The following is a 21482-nucleotide window of genomic DNA, read 5'->3' on the forward strand; positions in this document are numbered from 1 at the left end:
TAACCAAAGATTGGTTGTTCAACCCCACCAGCTGCCGTGAAGGTGAAAAATGAGAGTTTCTGCTCCTGTAAAGATGTACAGCTACGTCCACATGGAAGAAGCACACCAACCTTTGTGATCCAAGAATTTGTAAATAATAAAATCCAAATGGTGTCAGGACTTAAACTGTAAACACCCAGGTGTGGAAGGCAATGGATGACAATGGAAGCCCCAAATCCACTTGCAGGATCCACACATGGATCAAATTCTTAAAGACACAGGGCAAAATGCTGCCAGTCCTGCACCGTCCAATTGATCAACGGATCAGCTAATCAACAGATTAGATCCTTGTGATTTATAGGCTTTTCACTGGCCGATGTTCAGTAGATCACCAGGTCTTTCTCCCAGGTCTTAGAACAGAAACTGCACTGAACCCTGTTGAGCATCATAGTCACACACAAGGATCCACTGACAGATGAGTGGTTGTCATTAAGAATTTGCAGGTAAGTCAGAAAAGAACAGGTGCATAGAGTTCTTACTTAGCCTTACTTTAGTGCAGGAAAAGCTGGAACCTCGGGGATTGTGATGAAGAGTTTGCTTTGAAAAGGGGTTGGTTCAATCCTTTCAAAGTAAAGGCAAATTTACATAACAATACACATAGAGATTTTCAAAGTGAAACCTTCCCCAAGAGGCGAAAATTAGAAATATTAAACCAAAGCAATGGGAACATTTGGATTGAGTGTTACCTGGAAACAAATTAACGCATCAATTAAATTCCTAGATGCTTGGAATCTTTAGCTGAAAAATTCAGTGGATTTTCTCTTCCCAACTGATCAAATGAGCTTCCCGACTTTCAGACACTCACCCTGCGTCCTGTCTTGTCATCATATGACATCCTGTTTCACGTTTTCTCATCATGTACATCATTGGAGATTTTCTTATTTGTTTCCTGAAATGTTTTTAAGAGCAGGTACCCTCTACTTCTTATTTTCAGCCATGCGTCAGTTCCTTAGTACAGAGTAATGAAAAACCAAACAAGTCCTGTCAAGTTGATTCTGACTCATGTTGACCCCACCTCTGTCAGAGTGTAGCTGAGCTCCATAGGATTTTCAGTGACTGATTTTTCAGAAATAGATCAACAGACTTAAAATAATATATATATTATTAGAAGATCACTTTATTGGGGCCTCTTACAGCTCTTACAACAATCCATACATCAACTGTATCAAGCATATTTGTACATATTTTGCCATCATTCTTTTCTAAACATTTACTTTCTATTTGAGCCATTGGTATCAGCTCCTCTTTTTCTTTCTCACCTCCACTCCCACCCTCATGGCCCCTTAATAAATTATAAAGTATTATTATTTTCATATCTTACATCAACTGTTGTCTCCCTTCCCCTACAGTTTCTGTTGTTTGTCCCCTTGGGGGGGGGGTGGTGGTGGTGGTTATATGTCCATCATTGCCATTGGCTCTTCCTTTCTCCTCTCCTCTTCCCCACTTCCTTCTACCCTCCTAGTATCACTACTCCCATTCCCGTTCCTGGATTCCGTGTGTTGTGAGCTCTTAAATCTTATATGTACCTGTGTACATACTCCAGTCTAGCCTACAGTGACAGGCAGGACTGGGGTCATGATAGTGGGGATGAGGGAGCCTCAAGGAACCAGAGGAATATTGTGTATTTAATTGGTGCTATACTGAATCCTGGTTGACTCATCCCTTCCCTTTGACTCCTCTGTAGGGGGATGTCTCATTGTCTGCAGATGGAGTTTGGGTCTTTTCTCTGACCCCCCTCGTTCTCAGCAATATGGTTTTGTTTGTTTGTTTGGGGTATGCTGATGCCTGTAACCCGATCCTCTCGATACTTCATGATCACACAGGGTGATGTGCTTCTTCCATGCGGGCTTGGTGCTTTTCAGCTAGATGGCTATTTGTTTAACTTCAAGCCTTTAAGACTACAGATGCTATATCTTTTGATAGCTGGCACCATCTGCTTCCTTCACCATATTTGCTTATGCACCCATTTCGTCTTCTGAGATATTTCAAGGAGAGTGATCATCACAGAATACCAGGTTGTTAGAACAAAGTGTTCTTGCATTGAGGCAGAACTTGAGCAAAGGTCCAAAGACTGTTCACTACCTCAGTGTATTGTCATATAAATATATGTACATAGGCCAATACCTCTATTTTTATGAATTAATGTACTTACATATGTACCAACCTATGTTTAAACCGCTATTCATAGTTCTGCTTTCTAGATCTTTCTTCTGTTTTCTTTTACCTTCCTCCTGTCCCACGATCATGCTCATCCTACTTCCACCTCTTACTACTTCCTCTCAGCTAGATTGCTGTTGCTCCAACAGTTGCTCCCTGTCTATGGTGCTGTTTGCTCACTGCTCCCTTCCCTTGCCTCTTCCTAACCCCAAGTCCCTCTGGAACTGTTGGTCCCATTGCGTTCTCCTTGAGCTTGCTTCCTATGCCAATCTTACATAGGTAAGCAAAACCAGCAATAACAGAGACAAGACAAAACATTGAATAAAAAGGGAGAATAAAGATAATAATAACTAGGAAAACAGAAACGAGAAAAGCACACATAATTCCAGGTCTGTCTGCTAACCTTTATGACTATTTCCCCAATGATACTGGAGGAATTCCGGGAACTGCCTGCTCTGAGCCGGAAGTCTATTTCGGGGGCTCCTCAGGGACTCTGTGGCTTGGCTTTGCTCCCATGGCTGATCTATTATGTTCCCTTCTTGGTTCACCCTGCTGTGGGGGTTCAGATCAGAGTCACTCCCTGCCATGTGTCCTCAGTATTGTCCTGCCTTGGTATGCTCCAGGGAGGGCCATCATGTCTCGAGCTGTCATCGGCCCTACGGTTCACTCTCTGCCTGTGATTGTCCTGCATTGTCTCATCATTGTCTGTGACGATCTTGCATTCAGCATCACTGCATCGTTGCATTCCTTGCTTTTGAGAAGCCTCTGGGCAGATGTGATCATTATAAAGAAGACATTTTTAGTCTTTTTGACCAAAAACTGATGATTGAATTAAACCCAGTTCTTGCTAAATTAAACTGGCCCTGTAAGTTGCAACCACTTGATGACATTGGGTTTGTTTTTTGGGGAGTGTGGAGCAGGGGGTCTTGGCCTCCACCCCTTTTCTAATTTTCCCAGGCAATCAAGACAGTTTCACTTGAGCAAGCAGTTTCTAAAGAAAGAGCTTTGGTGTTAAATCTTTTTACCAGCCTTAGCCTTAAGGAATATTTTATGCCAACTTAGACATTTTGATAACGTATACTGGAAATTATACATTGTAAGCATTTTTTGACTATTGTGCATTTGTATCCACAGGAAGTAATTTCTTACTTCTTTAACCTTCCCTTTTGTGACCTTAATCAAAAGTTAACCAACCAATTATTTTATTATGTTTTTTTTGGTTTCTCATTTTATATCTGTCCTTGCTTTGGATCCACTCTCTAAAATCACCATGCTTTCATCTATCCAAACTAGTGATTTTCCATCTGGATGTCTCTCTAATGCTGAGTAAAACCACTGCTATTGAGTTGTCTCTGGCTCATAGCAAGACTATATGATAGTAGCATTGCTCTTTAGGCTTTCTGAATTTAAATCTTTATGGGAGCATGTTGTCAATTTGAGAGGATTAAGAGTGAAGGGGTGGAGGTTAGCCTGTCAATCAGGTCATAGCTTGATTATGTCATTTGGAGGTGCTAATGAGAGAAATAGCTTGCTGGAGGTGGGACACTCACTCCCTCCCTGGGATACATTGAAACTGACAAGCCACATGGAGCCTATGGCTAGAGCCCTGTGGCTGAAGGAGCCACATGGAGACCCCTGCTAGTGCTGAGATGACTCCACCACCACTGGATCCACAAGACTTTCCACCCACTGGCCTCTGATTGTCCTGCACTAGGCATCATTGCATGTGTTTCGTGAGTTTGAAGAGGAGTTTATAGATTGGTATCGGATATATGAGCTAATACCAGACTTATGGATTTGATCTGGACTGAGCTGGTATGTTTTCTCAATATTCCATTGCTCTTGTATATAAAGCTCTTTCTTTTTGTTCCTTTTTTATATTTTTAAGTTTTAAATGCAGGGGAGAGTGCAGATACATTCCCCCACTACCATAAATTATGTAGTCCAGTTTCCCACATTTGTGGAAATTGTAGGGGTCAGCACATCCAGAGTGCAATGGATAAGCCTTGCCCTGGGAAACCACCTTCGTGATCATGGTATCTCCCCTGCCAGGTAAGTATATAAAGTTCTTTCTTATACATATATGAGTGTCTATGGATTTGCTTCTCTAGTCTACCCAGACCATCTCAGAGCAATAATCCAAGCAGTTAGTCTAAACTACTGAGCTTGAGCTTACTAGCTTAGTACTTAATCCACAGCGCTGCGAGGGCTTCTTCTAGTGTCAAATAAATCCTCTGAATTTCAGCTAAGGTCTGAGTGAGTTTTCCCCCTGTGACAACAGTTTGGTTAGAAACGGAGTGCACAAACTGTTTGTATCACCCAGGGACTCATGGCACAGAATTTGTTGAATTAATGACTGAATAATGTGCTGTGCTAGTCCAAGTTGACTAGAGAAACAAATTCATTGACACTTATGAGTGTATAAAAAAGAGCTCTATATAAAAGAGCAATTGTGTATTGAGAAAAATTCCACACCCAATCCAGATCAAGTCCATAAATTTGATATTAGTCCATCTGTCTGATATTAGTCCACATGCAATGATGCCGAATGCAGAAAAATTACAGGCTAGTGAATAGACTGTGTTGTGTATCCAGTGGCAGTGGAAACATATCAATGCTGGCATGAGTCTCCAAGTGGCTCCTCCAGTTCTCTGAGTGTCTCAACAGCAGGAAAGGGAAGGCAGGGAGAGAGACTGGGTCTGGCCTCCAGTGAGCTATTTATCTCTGTCACTCCTACAAATGAAGTCATCAAGCTGGGAACTGATTGACTAGACTAACCTCCACCCCTTTGCTAGGCTAGACTAGGCTAGACTCCACCCCTTTGCTCAAGTTGATAGGAGATTATGTAACTGCCACATATGCATTGCTCATTGGAGCTAGTACCTTAAAACTATTTTTCAGTACATGAAAATTTACATTAGCAAGCAAACCCACAAATTTTTATTATATTGTTGCTGCTGTCACAGAACACATAGGGCAATCAAAATTTTATTTTCCGTAGTTTAAAAGACTAGAAGTCTAAACTCAGGGCACAGTCTCCAGGGGAAGTCTTTCTCTCTGTTGGACCTAGGGGGAGGTCCTTGTTTCTTTTAAGCTCCTGTTCCTTGGTTCTTTGGTGATCTTCAGGCAGTGGGTATCTCCTCTTCCTCTTATGCTTCCTCCCACGTCCTAATCTAATTATTTTTTTGGTGGGGGGAATAAAGCAGTCTCATCTTTCTTCTACAGAGCTGCTGATGGGTTAGAACTGGCAATATTTTAGTTCACAGCCAAATGCTTTAACCAGCATACCACCAGACTCTTTGACCACTGCTTCTATTAAAAACTTTTAAAAAACCCTATTCTTATAAAATAAAAGTTGTTTTTTTTTTGTTTCCCTCGTGTGTTAAGTTGGGTGGCTTAGATAAACAACCAGTGACTCCTATCTATGTACAAGAAAGAACTTTATATCAAGAAGTAATTTCATATCAAGAAGGTATCCCAGTTCAATCCAACACAAGCTCCTAAGACTGATACTAGCTGGGCTGTCTTCAGACTCATGCAACAACAGGTCAATGGTACAGAAAGGTGAAGCAGAGGCAGGGGATTCATAGGTCAGTGGGTGCAGAATTGTGTGGATCCAAGGTCGAGGGAAACATGGCAGGGCACCAACAACTCTCAGGATCAGGGAGTCCATGTGAGGAGGTCCCTGGAGACAGACACAGAGTCCCAGTGAAGTCCCAGCAAGGAGGAAGATAAGGGGGCAGAGAGAGAAGGCCCTTATTAAAAACCACACCCTTATAAAAAAACCACACCCTGAGGAAGACATCATCAGACAGTGACCTAATTGACCTCTACACATTCACACAGGGTCAAGTTGACATACAGTCTAACTGCCACATCATGAAATGTAAAGCTGTGGTGAAATTGACTCATTTGAATGGTCTTTTACCTTCTCTTTCACTTTCTTTCCTTCTTCTTTTTTTTTTTGTTTTGAAAATAGCACAAAAGATTTTCCTGCACGGAAAAGTTATGTTACCCTTAGTTTTTTCCCCTACTGGGTTTCTTACATTTGTCTAGATTGATTGACATTTCCTGAGAAAGCTGTAAACACTATGTAGTTTGTTACTTTTTTGTTTAGTTTGCCCTGATATTGGTATGCCCCTTCTAGGGATTATTCAATAGATTTTGTAAACAAATGTTTATAGCCTAATGTACAAACGAACCCCACTCATCTATCAGTTTGTCTTACTGATGAAATTACATGGTGGCTTGCATGTTGCTGTGGTGCTAGAAGCTATACCACTGGTATTTCAAATACTAGCAGGTTTACCCATGGTAAGCAGATTTCAGCAGAACTTCCGAACTAAGAACAGACTAGGGAGAAGAAAGAAGTGGTCTGCTTCTAAAAGAGTTAGCCATTGAAAATCCTATGAATAGAAATTGAATATTGAGTGATAGAGTCAAAAGATAAATTCTTTGGGCTTGAAGGCACTTAAAATACTACTGGGTAAGAGCAGCCTTCCTAAATTACAGTTAACTTAAATGACATGAATGGAACAAAACTTTCAGAATCTTCATTTGGTGATGGGGCATGAATTAAATTGAGAAGTAACAGTTATAGACAGCCATTAATAATTGTAACATGCAATGTACAAAGTTTAAATCTAGGAAAATTGGAAGTTATAAAAAATGAATAGAATCATATATATTGATACCCTAAGCTTTAGTGAACTGACATGGACTGGTATTAATCACTTGAATCAGATAATCATATAATTTACCATGGCAGCAATGACAAATTCACTCATTATTAAAAGATCAGTGATCATTAAAAAGACCATTCTTCATTAGAAAGACTATTTTAGGGAATGTATGGATGTGCTTTATACAATTGATGTATGTATATGTATGGATGGTGATAAGAGTTGTATGGGTCCCTAATAAAATGTAAAAAAAAAAAAAGACTATTTTAAGCTCTATCTTGAAGTACAATACTGTATGTTATAGGGCAATATCTATACAACTAAAAGGAAGTTGATTTAAACAAATATTATTCAAATTTATGCACCAACCACTAAAGTTAATGAATAAATTGAAGAATTTTACCAAGTTCTTCTGTCTGAAACTGATCAAACATGCAACCAAGATGCATTGATAATTACTGGTGATTAGAAATTAATTACTGGAAATACTTACTGGAATTAGAACGTTGGCAACAAAAAGGAAGGGTTAGTAGTTGGAAAATAAAGCATTAGTGATAGAAACAAAGCTAGAGATGGCATGGTAGAAATATGCAATACCCATGACTTCTTTATTGCAAGTATTCTTTTTTAACAATATAGATAGCAACTCCAAATGTGGACTTTGTGAGATGGAATACACAATACTCAAGGAGAAGAGACAACGGAGGCTCAATAGCATCAGCTGAAATAAGGCTGGACAATCAATTACTCATATACAAGTTCAGGTTGGTGCTTAAGGAAATTAAAATAAGTCTGTGAGAGTCAAAATACAACCCTGAGTATATCCCATTTGAATTTAGAGATCATATTTAGATTAGATTTGGCCCATTAAAACTAATGACTGAAGACCAGAGGAGTTGTGGGATGATGCCAAATACATCATATATATGCAAAGATGGTTCAACATTAGAAAAATTATCAATGTAATCCATTGCATAAATAAAGGGGAAAAGTTACATGACCATATCATTCCACACTAAAAAGTATTTGACAAAATCCAACACTCATAAAAATGTCAACAAAATAAAATAGAAGGAACATTCCTTAACATAATAAAAGGCATATATTCAAAATCAATGGCTCACATCTTATTCAATGGAGAGGAAGTGAAAGCATTCCCCATGTGAATGGGAATCATATAAGGATATCTTTTATCATCACTCATTCAATATTGTTCTGGTAGTCTTAGCGCTATCAGACAACAAAGGGAAATTAAAGGCATCTAAATTAAAAAAAATAGTATTAAACTCTCTATTTTCAGGTGATATGATTTTATACATAAAAAACTCCAAAGAATTGACAAGAAAATTGACACAAGATTCAGCAATATGGCAGGCTAAAAGATCAATGTATAAAAATCTATTGGTTTCCTGTATATAAAAGAAATGAACTTTGAAAAAGAAACCAAGAAAACAAAACCATTAATAATAGCCACCTCAAAGGTGAAATAGGAATAAACCTAATCAAAGAAACAAAAGAGTTGTATCAAGAAACTATAAAACACTAGTACAAGAAACCAAAAGAAACTACATAAGTGGTAGAATATGCCATGTTTATGAATAGAAACACAACATTTAGAAAATGTCAATATTACCTAAACTGATCTATATATATCACACATATTCTTAGTGACCCCAGTATCATTTAAAAAGATGGGAAAAACTAATTCCCAACTTTATATGGAAAGGAAAGAGACCCAGAATAAGCAAAGCACTACAAAGAAAAGAGGAAAGTAGGAAATCTCTCATTTCCTATCTCAAAGGCCTACTGCACAGCCATGGTAGTCAAAACAACTTGATACTGGTACAATGATTGAGAGATATAGACCAATGGAATAGAACTGAGAACCCAGAAGTATGCTCATCTACCTACAGAAAACTGATTTTGACAAAGGACAAAAAGAATATGAAATGAGGGAGAGATAGATACTTGAACAAGTGGAACTTGTAAACCAAGATTTTTTTACTTGCAGAAGCTTGAAACAAGATGCATATTGCTCTTCATTTAAAAAATTCTTGGTGGGACTTCTGGCAAGATGGCGACTGAGTAACACCTACCAGAGGGACTCTGCATAAATCAGTGCAGGAGAGTCACTAAGAGGGAAATTCCACACTGCCAGGTCACAGGAAGAGCATCATAAAAATAAGAAGGCACACAGTCACTAGGTTTTGAGGTGCTGTGGGCTTTTGGCTTACCATTGTGGAAGCCAGCTAGAGTTTAACCTTAGCCCTGCCACTGTTTTGGCCAGAGTTGGGATCCTTTGGCAGGCCCAAAAGCTTTATCTCAACACAGCCACAGCTTGCTGCCACCCCAGGGCAGGGTTTAAACCCCTCCAGCCCTTGGGGTTCATCCGTATTGTTACTTTTGTTTCCCTCTCTTTTAATTTTCCTCCACAGTCTCAGTGGGCTCAGTTTGTTTGTTTGTTTTTTCTTGTTCTCTTCCCTTTTCTCTCACCCACCTCCAGGCTACTCCCCTTAGCCAATGACATTTACATCTGCTCTCCACGCAGCTGGGGGAGCTCCGCACTCTGCAGCATAACAGGAGGCTGGGAAAATCCCACCCACCTTCCTTAGGGGGAAATCCTGCTGGCCTACCCGCCCTCTACAGCACTTAACATGTGGTTGGGGGAAATTCTGCCCATCTACTTCCAGGGGAAGTCCCACCTATGTGGCTTCAGAAGCTCCTGCCCATTCTCTGTGGTCCTACATGACTGAGAGAACTTCCTCCTGCCTGCTGTAGTGCCTCACATGGCTTAGGAAGCTTGGCCAACACTCTCCAGCACTCCACGTTGCTGCGGGAGCCTCTGCCCAACCTCTGTGGCAATCTAGCTGACCAGGGCAATCCCATCCAGTATTCACGGTGCTTCACACCAAAGCAGGCACACACACCTGTCTTCTGCAGCACTCCTGTTGCAGCAGTCACATCTGCATGCTATCTGCTATGCCCCAAGCTGCCATGGGCTACACCATTATGGTTTCTTGTGAGATCACACAGTGTAGCACCATCCTCGTGGGTCCACAATCACCTACCCAGTGCCACCTAAAAGGAATATACAACTTGCCCTTCAAATAACACAATACTGGTTGACTAAGGAAAGAGAGAAGTCACAGGAGGATAAGGCAGTAAGCCAATCCTACAGTGAAATAAGCTGCAGGCAGTTCAAAGAAGCATTGCTACAAGTCTCCCAGTCAGGGCCCAGTGTTATTTGACTCTTTGGAAAATGGCACCTGGCTCCTCTAAAACAACACAATGGAAGCAGCAATAAGCCCCAACAACCTCAATAAAAAAACAGGAGAAACAAAAGGCAATGTTGGAAGATGTCCTGCACATAACAATATGCAATAGAAGAAGCAGACATTGACCTACCACAGAAAGAAAATTTCAGAATGCTGCTTGGAGTCATACAGGATATGAGGGAAACAATATAGAAAAAGGATGAAATGATAGAGGAGATAAAGACCACACATCAAAGGGAAATACAAGAGCTTAGGGACGAGCTAACTAAAACCAGCAGCAAACTCACAGAGTTCGTCAACTGAATGGAGGAGGCAGAGAACCACGCCGGTGACCTAGAGAACAGCCAAACAGACTTTAAGAAACATGAACAAGAGTCTAATAAGATCATTAGAGAAACTGAAGAAAGCCTAAGAGGTATGTTGGGATGTTATGAAGAGGAACATCAGAATAATTGGATTACCGGAGGAAGACACAACAAAGAAATCAACTGCAAAAACAGTGAGAGAATTCTTGGAGGAAAACTCCCCCAGATTAATGAATGAAAGCCAGGCAACCATTCAGGAGGCTGAAAGAACCCCAGCTAGACAGAATCCAAAGAAGAAGTCACCAAGGCACATAATAGTAAAACTATCCAACTTTGAGGAAAAGGAGAAAATAATGAGAGCAGGTAGGGAAAAACAAGCAGTCACATATGAAGGTTCCCAAATAAGAATATGCTCAGACCTATCAGCAGACACTATGAAGAAGAGGAGATAGTAGAGCAATATATTCTAAAAATTGAAGGAAAATAATGCAAACCCAAGAATACTCTACCCAGCCAAATTATCTATCAAGATAGATGGAGAAGAAGAGTCTTCCCAGACAACAAAAGAATTGTGAGGATGGTGCAGGACAAGGAGGTGTTGTGTTCTGTTGTCATAAGGTCATTAAGGGTCAGAAATCACTTGATGGCACCTAACAAACCAACAACGATGCTGGGTGGGCTCAAATCACCAACCTTTAGGTTAGCAGTTGAGCAAACACTGTGCCACCGAGGGATCTTTATGATCGCCATAGGAAATGACAAAAGGGTTCAAAGAGATTATAGGAATCACAAGAAATCTTGCCTTAATTGTTTCAGGGTCTGACTGGGCTGAATCTTCCTCCAGTAGCTGTGATAACCTGGGTGAATTAACCTCTAAGCTATAGTTATCCTTTTTAAAGGGGGTGTATACCTACGCTATGGTTTTATTTTAATTTTGCTTCACATTTTAATTTTGGGATAATTTGAGATTTATGGTGTAAAAGTAAAGATTTCTTGAATGCTCTTCACTTCCTCTTCCATAACGTTAACAGCTTACATTATTATAATACCTGGGCTCAGACATAGTAACAATTGTAAGGATGGCACAGGATCACACAGTGTTTTGTTTTATTGTGCACAAGGTCACAAGGAGTCAGAACAGACTTGATGACACCAGCTAATAATAGCACAACCGTGGCTTACATGATCATGCTGCACTTGGCCAACATAAGTGCATTCCTACTAACTAGATTTCAGACTTCATTTGGTTTTCCTTGTTTTTCAATTTATGTCTTCTCTCTGTTCCACAGTGCAAACCCCGGAACCACTTGGCGATGTATTGGAGCTTAAATTCTAGGTTTGCCCCGGGAGTCCTAAATCTGTTTTTGATGCTTCACAGAGATTGCGTTCTTTCTGTCCATTGACCAGCAATATGAAGACTGTTGCCCTCAGGCAGAATTATTCAATGTATCATGGACTGCCAAACAGACAAAAAAATCTGTCTTGGAAGAGGTATAGCCAGAATGCTTCTTAGAAGCAAGGATGGTGAGACTCTGTCTCATGTACTTTGAACATAGTATCAGAAAAGACTGAGGAGTTCTGTTGGTATAGTGGCTACGCATTGGGCTGCTAACTACAACACCAGTAGTTTGAAAACACCAGCTACTCTGTGGGAGAAAGATGGAACTTTCTACTCCCATAAAGACTTATAGTCTTGGAAACTCACAGGGGCAGTTCTACCTTGTCCTATAGGGTTGCTATGAGTCAGCACCACCTTGATAGCAATGAGTTTGGTTTTCAGATTTTCAGGAGAGACCTTGGTAAAGTAGAGGGGAAGCTAAAAAGAGGAAATCCTGCCACAAGATGGATTGACACAGTGGCTGCAACAATGGGCTCAAATACAAGATCAATTGTGAGGATGGTGCAGGTCCATTCCATTTTGTTGTGCACAGGCCGCTGAGTCGGAATACACTGGATGACACCTAATGACAACAACAACAGACAGAATATGTTTGAAAGTGTATCAATGTGTTTGAATGTAGATTACTACCAACCCCCAGCCAGCCTAGTTAGGAGCAGTCTGGCCCTTAGAGATTTTGCCTGAGTCTATCTTTGAGGTAGGTAATTTATTGTGCCAACCTGGCTAATAAACACATGCGGGATTAATTGAAGGGCAGAGAGATAAATGGCTCGGCGAGCCTTGCCTTTCTTGTCTCTTGCTCTTTGATTGTCGGCCTAGTACGTGGCTGCCTTGCTTGTTCTTTGCCTCAATTTGCAAGCTACACTACCTGTGGGACACCTAACCCGTGGACTGTGTCATTGTAATTTGAGGTTCCTTCAAGACCTGGTTCACCACACCATTGGAATTTACATCTCTTGAGCTGGGAACTGTCAGACCCTGTCATCTGACTGACTGTTGGTGACCTGCTTGGCGGTTTGCATCCTGTGCCCGGATAGCCTGAATTTCTCTACAAAGGACTACCTGGAGGCCCTGAAGACTTGAAGGACTGCCAGTATCTCACAACTGTCTCACAGGAGTGAGTTCCACTGAGCCATCTGTACTGCTTTATAATTTAATTAACTATTTCTTATGTAATATATCTATCGATCTGTATAAATATATATAAAATTATTAGCATTCTGGTTTTGTTTCTCTAGAGAAACCTGTCTAACACAATCCTTAATGGAAATTGGGGGATTAGGGCCACATGATTTTGAGTTATACCCTGACAAAGTGGTCAGAAAGCCCTGACCAAATCTTGTAAGTTTTTCTAGTCTGCAATAGTGTGTACACCCATATATGTATATAAGTACATACCTTTGCTGCAAATATATTCATGAATGTGGTAGAGGATACAATTATGACTTCTTGTTGTGGTTAGGTGCCATCAAGTTGACTTTGAGCAATAGTGATCCTATGCACACAGAATGAAACACTGCACAGTCCTGCACCATCCTTGCAATTGTTCTTATTCCTGAGCTCACTGACACAGTCACTGTGTCAATCCATCTTGATGAGGGCCTTCCTTTTTTTTCAGTCCTTTATGTTACTTTTTAGACATAACCTAACATTCTGAAGTCTCCGGTCCTGGAGTCCAGGATTATTGTCTTGGGAAACATCTCTTGTGGTCCTGATGTGTCAAATGGCACAATATTCTATAGTTCACACAGACAATGTCGTACTTTTGTGAGTGGTGAATGGGACCTTAAAATTTTTTCAGCAGCGACCTAAGGTGCAACAATTGGTTTCTCCCCACCCAGAGGAAAGAAGAATGATGGAAAGGGAAAGACATGAGGAAACAATCAATTCTCGGACTAATCAATGGATAATACGAATATCAGACTATACAAACTGGAGACCAGAAGAACTAGACAGTGCCTGGCTACCACTACTCACTGCTCTGAAAACGATTACATTGGGAGATCCTGCATAGAAATGTGGAACAGAACTCAACATCATAAAAGAGGCCCGATTTACTGATCAAAGAGATTGGTGGGAATCCACCCCACCCCAAGTTAGAATAATCCTCAATTTAAGAGAAAAGGACAGCATCCCAGAGTGCAGCTCAGAGGGTTAGAAAAGAAGGAGGAATAGAAGAGGGGAAAGTGGGATGAGTCATAATCCAGCGAGGGGATTGCAGTTGAACCAGAATGTGAATGGCTTGCTAAATGGAGACTCATAGTCTGCTCTGTACATCTTCACCTAATGCCCAATACACAGGTGTTGTTGTTCACTCTGAAAAAAAAAAAAAGGTGTATGGATCCCAATCCTAGTCCTTTTCTGACCAAGGCTGGGCTGCATGCCTAGTGGTGAAGATTGAGAGGAGGGATGGCCGGGTGAAAGAGTCCTAGTCTAAGAAAGGTAAACTGGAATCCATTCATGAAATCACTTATGGGTCCTGACCAGCATGTATCAGTCCATGATGAGCATTTATGAATCCATTCTTAGGTCATGAAATCACTTTTATGGGCCATTACCAGTTGAAAGCAAGGCTGTTGGGAACCCCTTGAGCCAAAGTAAACTTTTAGAAGAATGGGCTTACTTTGTTAACCCCTCTACACTTAGATATGGATTGGGAGAAACCATCAGATATGTGTCCTCATTGAAATGTCAGTAAGGATTTTGGAGTTCAGAAGCTGAAGCCTTTGACCAGCTGCAACCCCTATCTGCCTTAGCCAAGCTTTACAGCCTTGGAAACGTGAGTTGGATTTGACTTTATGATACTGGGTGGATTCTCAGAGCAAAGGCATCTCTCTTTTTTATCATTGGAGGTCTACAAGTGCATTCTCATAGCCACCTTCAACACATCATGGAATCAGCATTTAATAAAATAATGCTTATCTTCACCAAATAAAATGCATTCTAATATTTTCTTTTCTCCCCTGCTCCTTTCTCTCTGTCTTTGAAGTTAAATGCTGGTCATGACCCATAAAAATGATTTCATGACCTATGAATGGATTCCAACTTACAAACCGAAAACCCTGATTTAAACCATATGGCAGCATCCAACTCATTAAGGGGTCTTGTGGATATGCAACTTCCTGGGCAACCTCCCAGAAAGTCTGCCAGGATAAAGGAATCTAGATTTTCTAACGCACACTGACTCCTCTGATCATTATTTTGAGAATGCAAACTCTTCAGCTTAATCATGCTTCAGAAAGCTAAGTGTAGCAAAGAGGAAACACATGAGATAAAAAGGAATGTCTTTGCTCTGAGAACCAACCCAGTACCATCAAGTCAAGTCTCACTCCTAGGGTTTCCAAGGCTGTAAAGCTTTGCTAGAGCAGATAGTCTCAACTTTCTTCCTCGGAGCATCTGGTGGATTTGAACTGTCAACCTTGCTTCAAAATTCTGAGAAGCCCTGCTCTCAGAACAGGACAGACAAACTGACAAGGAAGGAAAAAGCTCAGTGAGCACTCCAAGGTGGTTGTAGGTAGGGTCTTGGATAGCAGGAACACTCTAAACTAGAGTTGTTTGGGGGATGTTTCCATTGGTTTGTGGCACCATTGCACAACACCTCAATGGTCTGATTGACATGACCATGGACGTTGGTGCTTGTGAAGGACTTGGAGTATTTCAGAGCAGAGATACATGGTCTAGATGAGAGTGGTAGCCAACAACCCCGTGGACAGTCGATCCCTGTGCTAGACTGGTTGACTAGAGTAATTATGTGTCAAGAAGACATCCCAGCCCAACTCAAGTCCATAAGTCCGATAGTAGTCCATAAGTCCCTCTTCAGACTCGCACAGTCACATGCAATGATTCAGAATGCAGGAAGATCACAGGCTGGTGGTGTGAAGTCACCTCATGGCGATCCAATGTGGATCCAATGGCAGGGCTCTGGCAGGAACCAGGGTCCGCCAGCAGGAAGGTGACGGCAGAGAGAGTGAGAAGGAGGTTCCCAGAGCCGCTGTCTGAGAAGGTGATGCCCACAAGGAGGCACCAGCAGGCCGTGACCTGATTGACAGGTGGAATGCCACCCCTACACTTTTATATATCTTCAAGACGACATGAAACTATGTAACCACCACAATCCCTGATTCTCACCTCAGGCATTCCTCTTCCCCTTTCTTCCCATTCTTCCTTTGTTTCTCCAATCTTGCCACGCCCTGTCTTTATCTCCAGTACACTGTTCCCTAGCATTTTCTGTCTGCATCGGAAAATTCTGACTCAAAGAGGTCACTGGCCCTTGTCTAAGAACAAAATGTGTTTCATTTAAGCCTTTTTTTTTCATAAAAAAAGGCAGTTTCACTCTCTCTCCCAGTTGCTTTTTCCCGTCTCCTCTCCCCCTGCCCGCCTTCCCCCATCCCTTTCCCCTGCCACTCCCACCCTCCATATCCCCAAGTGGACCACCAAGCGCGGCTGAGAACCTGGTTCCTGAAGCCATAGTGAAGGTGAGCACCCTAAAACTTTTGTCTGTCTCTTGATTTCTTCCCTTCAATTACTCAACCGTTCCTTAGGACCCATCTGGCTGGGACCTGAGTCTCACACCCATTGGAAATCTCAGGGAAGAATGCCAAATTTCCTTCTGGGAAGGTTGCAGCAATAAACATCACCACAGAAGCTCAGGAGAGGAGAGGACCTTATTTTGGGAAAGAGAGCTGCTAGTTTGTGAGCAGCCCCATCAAGACACCCACATGGCCAAAAAAAATAATAAAAAATCAAGCCTGGAGCTGAGCTGCCAGCAGTGAATCACTGAGGCCTGCCAACCACCACAGGAATGGGCTTGGGAGTGGATTCTCCAGTCTCAGTCCAGCCTTGAGCAGAGTGCAGCCCCTGCTGATGGTTGAACGGAAACCTGGTGAGAGATCCAGAGCCGGAGCCAGCCGTGCACTGCAGCTCATTTACTTCTGGATTCCTGACCCCGTGTGAAACTGTGAAATATTAAAAATGTGTTGTTTAAGCTACTGAAATTGGAGGGTACACGTGCACCAAAACATGCCTCTGTGTGGGCACAGAACTGTGTCCATAGGCCTCTGTGTGGACACATGTCATTTGGGACACAGAACTCTCAGGACCATCAAAGAACACTTTCCAGATCTCTGCCTGAAGTGGTGGAGCAAAGACCAGAGGCACCAGAAACTCTGGCACAGAGACTAGGGGACAGAGCAAGGAAGCCAGGCCAAGACTGGGGTGAAGGCAAGGAACTATGAGTCCGAACAGAGCAGCAGTGTGCTGGGTCTATGGGACGATGCGACAGAGCGACAGGCCTGCTTCCTGGTCCATGGGGAAAGAGGACCAGCTGGCTGAGAGACTGAGAACTGGAGAGAGACTTAGCTGCTGGCTGAGAAGAAGGGTTGCCGTGGACCAAGGACTATTTCTCACTTACTGAGCCTGACTGAGCCTTTTAACTCCCCTAATTAACACCCATAATTGGGGGTGGGGAGAGGCAGTTTCACAAGAGCAGAAAGCTGGAGTCAGAAATTCAAAGGATCCTTCCTTATGTCACCAAACCTCCAAACTGTAGAAAACATCAAGTCCCAGCTGGCCAGTGCCAAAGAATGGAATTAGAGCATCAGATTATAGCTGTTTCCCCATTGTTTTCTGACTCTGACTACCTGTTGCCAAAGAAGGCTCAATTGACCATGAGAAAGCACTTTGCAGACAGGGTATCTCATTCAAAGGGAAGGGTAATTACATTGATACATTTCCTTGGGCTGAGTCTGATCCATATCAAAAATTTGATTTGAGCTAAATATTTGCTGCAAAAATTATATATTGTGGCACAGAAATAGCTCCTGATCTAGCTTTGGTCTAGGCTTCAATGTATCTAGGCAATTTTCTTGGGGTACCTTATTTCCTGAGTGTTGAGTCTTAAAGGTATGAGGATTGTATATGTAAATTAGTGCAAGGTCTAAGGTCTAGATAACAGACAAGGGAAGGGCAAACACATTTAATGCATCTTTGTGATGGTGAAAATCTGTTCCTCAATAAGAGCAAGGAGTTGGACACACAAAGCAGAGGCAGCCATCCCTTCTGCATCCTCTAATTGACAGAGGTGCTGCCTTAACCCCGTCACCCTGTCCCAAGAGCAGGGGCTTCCCCTTGGCAGGGCTCAGGGTAGATGATGGCCGAGGAGGTAGGCATGGGGTTAAACTACTAGCCAGCCGCTCCACAGGAGAAAGGAGAGACTTTCTACTGTAGAGAGTTGCAGTCTGGGAAACCCACAGGGGTTCCTAGGAGTCTGAATCATCTGGGTGGTAGGTAGTGTGCTTGGAATTTGTTTGGAAGGTTGATTTATTTATTTTTCCTTTTATGGTGGTGAACATATACAAATATACTCAGCAAAAAATACACCATCTCAACACATTCTGTGTGTACAAATCAGCAACATTGATTATCTTCTTTAAAGAGGGCTGCTTTCATCAAAGAACAAAAAATCATATCATTGACTGCACACCTCCATGATAGGATCGCTGAAGACAAATGGGTGCATAAGCAAATGTGGTGAAGAAAGCTGATGGGGCCCGGCTATCAAAAGAGATAGTGTCTGGGGTCTTAAAGGCTTGAAGGTGAACAAGCGGCCATCAAGCTCAGAAGCAAAAAAGCCCACATGGAAGAAGCACACCGGCCAGTGCGATCACGAGGTGCCAAGGGACCAGGTATAAGGCATCATGCAAAAAAAAAAAAAACAACAACGATATAAGTGTGTGTATGTATGTGTATATATGTGTATATGTATATATATACCATATTAAATGAAGGGGGAAGTGCAGAGTGGAGACCCAAGGCCCAAGTGTTGGCCTCATAGAGGCGTTTAGGAGAGGAGATGGGTTAATTAGGGTGCGAGGTAGTACCGATGAAGAACACAGCTTTCCCCCAGATCCTGGATGCTTCCTCCCCCCAACTACCATGATCCGAATTCTACCTTGAAGACCTGGATAGGACAGAGGCTGTACACTGGTGCATATGAGGACTGGAGGTACAGGGAATCCAGGGTGGATGATACCTTCAGGACCAAGGGTGTGAGGGGCGATGCTGGGAGAGTGGAGGGTGAGTGGGTTGGAAAGGGGGAACTGATTACAAGGATCCACATGTGACCTCTTCCCTGGGAGAGGGACAGCAGAGAAGGGGGGGGGGGAAGGGAGACTCCGGATAGGGCAAGATATGACAAAATATCGAGGTATAAATTACCAAGGGCACATGAGGGAGGGGGGAAAGGGGAGGGAGGGGAAAAAAAAAAGAGGACCTGATGCAAGGGGCTTAAGTGGAGAGCAAATGCCTTGAGAATGATTGGGGCAGGGAATGTATGGATGTGCTTTATACAATTGATGTATGTGTATGTATGTATGGTGATAAGAGTTGTATGAGTCCCTAATAAAATGTAAAAAAAGAAAAGAGGAGAAAAAAATGATTAGGGCAAAGACTGTACAGATGTGCTTTATACAATTGATGTATGTATATGTATGAACTGTGATAAGAATTGTATGAGCCCCAATAAATTGTTAAAATTAAAAAAAAATAAATAAAGAGGGCAGCTTTTAGTTTTTGCTATCCTTTCCCAAATCATTTTGCCGCCACTAACATAACCTGAATAACCCCAAAGGAAAAACTCACACCTCTCATTCCCTACCACCCCCAAACCACTAATAATCTTTGGTTTCTATACATTTGCTTATTTCATAGCAATGGGATTTTATCAGATTTGTCCTTTTGTGAGTCACTTCTTTTCGCTCTGCGTGGTGTGTCCAAGGTTCCCCGTGCTGCAGAATGCCTCAGGACCTCATTTGGGTATAGAAGTCACATTTTCTTTTGCCATTCATCACTTGATGGACACTTAGGTTGCTCTCATTTTTCTGCTTTTATGAAATGTGTTACAATAAACCTTGGTAGAAAAGCTCTTATTTGTGATCCTGCCTTCTCTTCATCAGGATAATATGCAAATACTATGTTAAACGTTGTGAGGAATTTCCAAACTTCCCTATGGAGGCTCTGCCCATTTTCTCTTCCCATCAGCACAGGATGAGGAGTCCAGTTGAAGGAGCTGCAGGCTTCCAGACAAGGTTAGGCAGCATTTAGCTGGTCCTGCTTGAGACCCTGAACGCACCTTGCATCTTCTTCCCAACAACTGGATCCTTTCTGTGGTGCCTACGTTGGGACCCTTGAAGACTAGGCATAGACTATATTCTCCCCCATCCTCCCAAGGGGTAGTGTCCTGATACAGGGTCTTTGGGCAGGCTACTTGGACCCAGCCTCCCCAAACCAACACATGATTCAAATCTCCCAAACTCTTCATCATGGTTCTGATTCACCTGTCAGAACTTCCTCCTGTCTAACCAAACAGCCTATTATCTTGGACCACTTCCTGTTACCTGAATATCCAGGTATACCCTGCACATCCTCCCTGATGGACTATCTTTATTGTACCTATACCTCAATCTCTCTTGTTCTGGCTGAGGCCCCTGTTCATCAAACTTTCATCCTACCTGAGAACCCAAGACAGTTGTAAAAGACAGAACTAAATAAGATGATATGTGTTAGAAGTTCTGTTCAGATCCAGAATTTCAGAAGTCCTTCCCTTCCCCCATAGTGCTGTCATGAGGATTAAATGAAGACAGGAGATAGACATGTAGACAGTAGATAGCTATCTGGTGTTGAAGGTGACCCAGTGTACAACAGAACAGTAATTGCCCAGTCCTGTGCCATCTTTTGCAAGCATGGTTAAGCACATGGTTCTGACCAATATGTGCCTCAATCTCCCTAAGGATCTCTCACTCTTGCTGGTTTTCCTCCTTATCAAATAGGATCTCTTCCTCCCCAGCAGTTGACCTCTCCTGATGCTGTGTCCAAAGCATGCAAATGTTCTGTTAAAATTCATAGGTTTTCATTGGCTAATTTTCAGGAGTCGATCTCCTGGCCTTACTTCCTAGTCTTTGTTGTCTGGAAGTACCACCAAACCTGTTCACCAGGGGAGATACTGACACTTGAAACACTGGTGGCATAACTTCCAGCATCACAGCAACACACACCAGGTTGACATACCTGAGCTAAAACATGAACTATCTGAAGGAGTTGCCCAGACATGAAGAGAAATGGGGAGATTTCAGACAAAAAGAACAGCCCAGTAAAGCTCAGATACCAGTGTTTGTCCTGCCTGTCCTGTCCAAAGGCCTCTGGGAAGTAGGGCCAGACTATCCTCATTAGACCAAAGAAACTGTCTATTACTCTGAACACCAGGATTCTGGAGTTCAAAGTCTTCTCACCAGGCTCCCAGCCTGGGCGCTGCTCTGCCCCGTTCGCCTTCCTTCCTTCATGACTGAATCTAGCAGTCTTGATTAGACCATGTACGGTGCTAATTAAAATCATGTAAGTGAAGCACTTTCCATTTATTCATAATTTTCCAAGCACCACTATAATAATGTATATTATTGTACATGTGTTAGATGAGCCTAGTTTAAAATTTTAATTTACTGCACCATTGAGTCCACTTCTGTAAGTTCTCCTTCTCAGGGTACCATTTACATAACGAGAAGTCATCTTGCAAAGTTGTGAGCATTGGTTAACCATCATGATTCCCGTGGTCAGCTTCTTGATCATTTTGTCT

General features: G+C 42.2%; 1 non-coding gene and 1 pseudogene across 1 annotated transcript; both read right to left on the bottom strand.

Moving 5' to 3' along the window:
• Positions 1-21482, bottom strand: part of LOC142451418 (uncharacterized) — a 97010-nt pseudogene that overhangs the window by 30249 nt on the left and 45279 nt on the right.
• LOC142451923 (U1 spliceosomal RNA) lies at positions 4094-4256 on the bottom strand. The gene has a single exon (XR_012785027.1). It is a non-coding gene; the product is annotated as a U1 spliceosomal RNA (small nuclear RNA).

Source organism: Tenrec ecaudatus, chromosome 6, assembly GCF_050624435.1.
Source record: "Tenrec ecaudatus isolate mTenEca1 chromosome 6, mTenEca1.hap1, whole genome shotgun sequence".
Lineage (NCBI taxonomy): Eukaryota > Metazoa > Chordata > Mammalia > Afrosoricida > Tenrecidae > Tenrec > Tenrec ecaudatus.